Source organism: Suncus etruscus, chromosome 1, assembly GCF_024139225.1.
Source record: "Suncus etruscus isolate mSunEtr1 chromosome 1, mSunEtr1.pri.cur, whole genome shotgun sequence".
Classification (NCBI taxonomy): domain Eukaryota; kingdom Metazoa; phylum Chordata; class Mammalia; order Eulipotyphla; family Soricidae; genus Suncus; species Suncus etruscus.
This window is the reverse complement of record NC_064848.1, coordinates 86,933,502-86,940,171: the sequence shown is the minus strand read 5'-3', so window position 1 is coordinate 86,940,171 and position 6,670 is coordinate 86,933,502. Positions and strand designations below refer to the sequence as shown.

General features: G+C 35.6%; 1 non-coding gene across 1 annotated transcript; it reads right to left on the bottom strand.

Moving 5' to 3' along the window:
• Positions 1-1,582: 1,582 nt before the first annotated feature.
• LOC125996288 (U6 spliceosomal RNA) lies at positions 1,583-1,689 on the bottom strand. The gene has a single exon (XR_007491243.1). It is a non-coding gene; the product is annotated as a U6 spliceosomal RNA (small nuclear RNA).
• Between the last annotated feature and the right edge of the window lie 4,981 nt (positions 1,690-6,670).

The window sequence follows — 6,670 nt, the reverse complement described above, 5'->3', positions numbered from 1 at the left end:
TCAAATCTAGTCATATAAATATATAGATCATCTACTCTACAAATTGAACCACATCCCTAGCCTCCTCCTCTTGTCTTCTTTTTTCTTCTCTTCTTTTTCTTCTTTCTCTTCTTGCCTCTCTTACTATTCTTTTCCCTCTTCTTACTCTCCTTCCTCCTTTTTTCTTTTTCTTCTTCCTTTTCATCTTCCTCCTCTTCTTCTTACTATTCTTCATAATATTCTTCTTATTCTTCTTCATCTTATTCTTACTCTTCTTTGTCTTATTTTTCATACTCTTCTTCTTTGCCTTATTCTTATTAAAATTTCTTCCTCCTCTTCCTGTTCTCACTCTTATTCTAACTCCTCTTATTATTCTTGTTCTGGATTTCTGGGACTTCCTTGATTCTTATGTTGTTTCTGTTGAGTTTACCAAAGACTTCTATTTTCGTCGGTTCACATTATTTGAGTAGTCTAGACAATGTCTGATCATTTTCTTTAAGGTTCTCTTCCAATCTCTTCTGCTGTATGGAGTTGTTCTGCATCTCATCCTCTGGCTCACAGATCCCGTTTGCAGCTGTTGTTACTCCAGTGGAGAGGCTTTCCATTGAGGTTTTCAATTCATAAGCCGAGTTTTTCAGACCTGTTATTTCGGTGTGAAATTTTCTAAATTCAATTGTCAAATCCTCTTGACTCTTATTCATGCTCTATTCAAAACTATTGATGCTTTTGTTGAGCTCCATGAACATCTTCCATAATTCTTCTCTAAACATTGTATTTGAAAGGATACCTAACTGTTTGGTACTTTTTGTATCAACAGAGAAGCCATCTTGAGTCTCTATACATGGGTTTGTACTGTAAAATTTCCCCATTGTGAAGTTTGTAGTGTACTTTTTACTATGTGCAGAAGTGGGGTTCAGGGGTTAAAAGATGATGACGGCCATGGGCTTCTTGGGTTTGGGTCCTGGAGAGATTATGTTCATTGGTATCTTCTGGGCTGCCTCCCACAGAAAGAAGCCAGTTTCTTTCTTTAGCCAATTTTCTGTTGTTGGACATCTGGGTTGTGTCCAGATCTGGCTATTTTAAGTAGCATTAAAATAAATATAGGCACGCAGATGGCATTTTTGTATACTGTTTTCATGTTCCGAGGGTATCTATAACCCTAGGAGTAGTATTGCTGTATCATATGGAAGCTCAATTTTTAGTTTTTAAGGAATCTCCATATTATTTTCTAGAAAGAGTGAACTAGACAGCAATACCACAAGCAGTAAATGAGAGATCCTTTCTTTCCACATTTCCGCCAGTACTGATTTTCATGTTCTTTTTGGTATGTGCCAGTTTCTGTGGTGTGAGATGAAACCCATTATTGTTTAATTTGCATCTCCATGGTGATTAGTGATGTAGAGCATTTTATCATATGCCCTTTTGCCATTTGTATTTCTTCTTTGAGGAAGTGACTGTTCATTTCTTCTCATTTTTAATGGGATTAGATGGTTTTTCTCTTATTAAGATCTCCCTTATCTAATGGGTATTAGGTGAATACTGTACTTTCTGGCATATAAGATGACTTTTAACCCATGAAAAATTTCTTTCTTTTTTTTTTTTTTTAAATATGGAACGCTTCACGAATTTGCGTGTCATCCTTGCGCAGGGGCCATGCTAATCTTCTCTGTATCGTTCCAATTTTAGTATATGTGCTGCCGAAGCGAGCACTTCTTAAAAGTTGGGATCGTCTTATACATAGGTATACACCATGCTGAAACTTACTCCAGCTTCAGAGACGAGTGATCTGTGCCTCCCACCTTTACTGCCACATTCCATCCAGCTGCCAGGCATCAATCCTCTGCTTGTCCTTATTTGTCTTTCAGGGCACAGAGGAGCTAAATTACCAAGTGTAGCATCTCATCCAGGTGCCGGGTGTCATCGCTACTTTCCACTGCTCAGTTCTCTGTTCAGCTTTTATGAGACACAGAGGAGGTGCTCTGTCTCCCTCTAGCTGTCCTATTAATCACTGCACCCCAGTCAGTTGCTCTTGGAGGAGCAACTCTTCCTGCTCTCAATGTAGATCACAATTAAAAAATCACAGTCACTGTATATATCTTGGGACCAATAAAATAAATCCCTAGTCTAGGGTTTGAACTACAACCTGCACAATAACCATGATCCCCAGTTCCAAAAGTCTGACAGAGACAATTGCAATGGAATGGGGCTTCTGGAAACACAAAGAAAGACGCTATCCTAGGTGCCATCCTAGGATCAGTGCAAAGACCAAGACCACCAACCACAGAAGATGGATTAAAATGACACTAAGGGAACAGAACTTCTAGAACCACAAAGAAAGACTTCATCATAAGTCCCACTCCTGGACCTTTGCAGATACTGAGATCTCTAGATACAGAGGTCTGATTTTATCACCTAGGACGGAGCAGAAGTCTTTCAAACACCACGAAAGCACCACTGGGAGAGTAAATGAACCTGAACGGAGTCTATAATTAATCCCATGACAATATACTCCAAGGGTGGAGAAACCCCATATCTCTTAGGCCAAGTGAATTCCTTTTCGAATGACCCCAATATTTACTGTGCCAGTACAGGAGGGGAAAAAAAAAAAAGCAAAAAGCACAAAACATTTTTTATTTTTATATATTATATTTTTATCTTCATTTATTATTATTATTATTATTTTTATTTTATTTACCTATCTACTTTTTGTCGATTTCTTTGTTTTGGTATGGTTATTGAAGTTGTTGTCCCCATTTATACTTATTTTTTTTTCTCTTCTTTTCTTTCTTTATGTGCTCTGCCATGTTTCTTATCTCAAGAACATGTTTTTTTTTTTGTTGTTGTTGTTGTTTTTTGTGGTGCTTATCATTATTGTTGGAGTTTTCACTGGATATTTGACACTTCTTTTTTTGTTGCTTTTTTGTTTTTGTTTTTGTTTTTGGGCCACACCCGGCGTTGCTCAGGGGTTACTCCTGGCTGTCTGCTCAGAAATAGCTCCTGGCAGGCACGGAGTACCATATGGGACACTGGGATTCGAACCAACCACCTTTGGTCCTGGATCGGCTGCTTGCAAGGCAAACGCCGCTGTGCTATCTCTCCGGGGCCTGACACTTCTTTTTGTACTGTTGGGGTGTTTCACCTTCTTTTTCTCCTTCGTCTCTCAAACAAGTGATGAGAGCCTCTAGAAGGATTCCGCCCATTTTCGGCGTATTAGACTTTTACCCCAGTTTATTACTTTTCTCTTCTTCAAACAAAACCACGTAACTTGAACTAGCTAGTCCTGCCTCCCAGTTAGAGGGGGAAATAAGGGAGGCACCAAGACCAAACAGGTGCAAGACTACTAAGTAGTAAGCTAGGTACAGAGGGGACCACATATTCTAGCAGCCCTGGGGGTGAGGGAGGAGGATATGGGAGGTAGGATGAAAACGGAGGTGTAGGGAGGACAAATCGGTGATGGGAATCCCCCCCTGATTTTATGTAAATATGTACCTAAAATATTATTGTCAACAATATGTAAGCCACTATGATCAAAATAAAAATTATATTTAAAAAAATCACAGTCACTCACTACAAATGACAAATGTAAAATGACCTTTGGCATTCCAAGTCTAGCTTTATTAAAGATACACTGTTAACCTCTGAGGGTTCTTCTCTTTTTCTCTTACGTTTTTTTAATTTCCATTTGTTGTGCTTTAAAAGAGAGGAAGTTTTATATGGTGAATATAGCTCAAACCTTATATTTTAACAAGAAAAGTAGGGAGTCATCTTTTATGCCCAGTCGTTTTATATGCCAGAAAATACGGTAGTTTTTCCCACTCTGTGGTGGCCTTTTTATCCTAGTCATTATTTTCTTTGAGGTGCAGAAGCTTCTTAATTTAATGTAGTATTATATGATTATCTCTGTTTCTACTTGTTTGGAGAATGGTATTTCCTCCTTGAAAATGTCTTTAATCTTAGTGTTCTTCTCTATACCTATGGTTCCGGATCTGATATCAGGATATTTAATCTATTGGATATGATTGTTGTGCATGGTGTTAGATGGAGGTCTGAGTTAACTTTTTTGCATGTGTCTGACAAGTTATCCCAAAACCACTTACTTGTTGAAGAGGCTTTCCTTGCTCCATTTTACATTTTTTTTAGAATTAAATTTTATTTTATTATTTTTATTTTATTTAAACACCTTGATTACATACATGATTGTGTTTGGGTTTCAGTCATGTAAAGAACACCCCCCATCACCAGTGCAAAATTCCCATCACCAATGTCCCAAGTCATTTTACATTTTTTGACCCTTTATCAGAGAGTAATTGTTTGTCATTCTGAGGGTCATTCTCTTAATACTCAATTCTACTCAGTGGAATAGAAATAACTTAATGATATGGTTTATAAAACTAGTAAATGATCAATAAAATAAACCAAATTAGGTAGGTATAAGGTAATGACAAAGCTTAGAGCAGAAATTACTGAAGTGGAAATCCAAAGAACAATTCTAAAGATCAATGAAAGCAAAAGTTGGTTCTTTCAAAAAATAAACTAAATCAACAAACACTAAAAAAAAATAACTAACAAAGAACAGGAGATAGAGACACTTAATAAACTGAATTAGACGTTAAAATGAGAGAACATGACAGATACTACAAAGATTCAAAGGGTAATCAGAAACTACTTTATGAAATTCTATGCCACAACCCAGAGAAATTTGAAAAAATAAATTCTTGAACTCATATAATATTCCACAATTGAACCAGAATAATCTAGCATATCTAAGCAGATGCTTTACTATTGAGGAAATTAAAATGGTAATCAAAAATCTTCCCAAAAACAAAAGCTCAGGCCCAGATGGATTTACTAATGAATTCTTTCAATCCTTTCAACAGAAACTTTTCAGGCTCTTTCAGGAAATTAAAGAAACAGAAACACTCTCAAATAAATTTTAGATATCGAACATCACTCTGATCCAAAACCAGACAGAGATGCTGCAAAAAAGAAAACTAGAGATCAATATCCCTGATAAACAGAGATGCAAAATTCCTCAACAAAATCCTGGCAAACAGGATCCAAGGCCTCATCAAGAATGTTATACACCATGAACAAATAGGTTTCATTCCAGAGATGCAAGGATGGTTTAACATATGTAAATTAATCAACATAATATACCATATTAAAAAAGTAAAACTAGAAACTATATGATCATATCAATAGATACAGAGAAAGCATTTGATAAGGTTCAACACGCATTCATAATAAAAACTCTCAACAAGATGAGAAAGGAATTTTTGTCACTATTGTCAAGGCCATTTACCACAAGCCCATGACAAATGTTATACTCAATGGGGACAAACTAAAAACCTTTTCTCTGAAATCTGGTACAAGAAAAAGTTTACCCCTCTCATCACTCCTATTTAACATAGTATTGGATATATTTGCCATAGCAATTAGGTAAGAAAAATATATCAAGTACATCCAGATAGGAAAAGAAAATATCAATATCTCATTTTTGCAGATGACATGATTCTATATTTAAAAACCCTAAAGACTCTACCAAAAGCTCCTATAAGCAATAGATTTGTATAGCAAATTGGCAGGTGACAAAATTAACAAGCAAAAATCACTGGCTTTCTTATACACAAATAATGCAGAGAAGGAATAGGGAGTTAAAAAAACAATCCCATTCATATTAATGCTTCACAAACTTAAATCCCTTGGAGTCAACTAAATATGTAAAGGACCTATACAATGAAAACTAAAAACACTGCTTCAAGAAATAAAAGAGGACACAAGGAAACGGGCATACTGACCCTGTTCATAGATCAGGAGTATTAATATCATTAAGATGGCAGTACTCCCCAAAGCATTGTTCAGATTTAATGCAATTCTGTGGATGAATTTTAGATAATGCAAGAACTTCAATGTTATGCTGGCAGCAGAATGAAAATTGAAAAAACACAAATGGGTATTTAAATCTTATGTTTAGAATATGTACAATTATTTTATTTTTCTTTGCTAGAAATAATCACATAGTTCACTATTAAAAAGTACTAGAAAATGTGGAGACTTAAATGTAGTACAGAAGGCATGTTCCTAACTCTGTCATCCAGTTAAAGACATTACTTATTTATCACTGGAAAAAAGTTTGCAGCACTAGGACTATAATGTTAACATGACATAACCACATTTTTAGCACAATACAAATGTATTATTTCTCTAACCCAACATATAAAACAACTTTCAAGAAATTTTAGAAGATGGATAATACTTAAAGGAAAGATAAACTTTGGGATACTCTGCTAATTGGGTGAACTCACAGTCACTATTTAAATAGTAAACATTATTTTAATTTGAACTGAGATGCCCATACAAAAAGGCTTCTGCTAGTCTATGTTACCAAAAATTATCATTAAAGATAAGTAGTAGGATATCAATATAATATCTATAGCACAAGCAAGTATTAATTCAACCATTATCTAAAGAATACTCTCTAACCCAGATGATACTTATTTGAGGGTTTCATAGGGACAGAAAAAAAGGAAGAGGAAAAAGAGGAGGAGAAGGAAGAGAAAGAAGAACAGGAGGAAGGAGGAAGAAAAAAGAGGAAGAGGAGGAGAAAGAGGAAGAAGGAAAAGAAGAGAAGACAAGAAAAGAGAAAGAAGGAGGAAGAAGAAGAGGAATAAGAAAATGAAGAAGAGGAGGA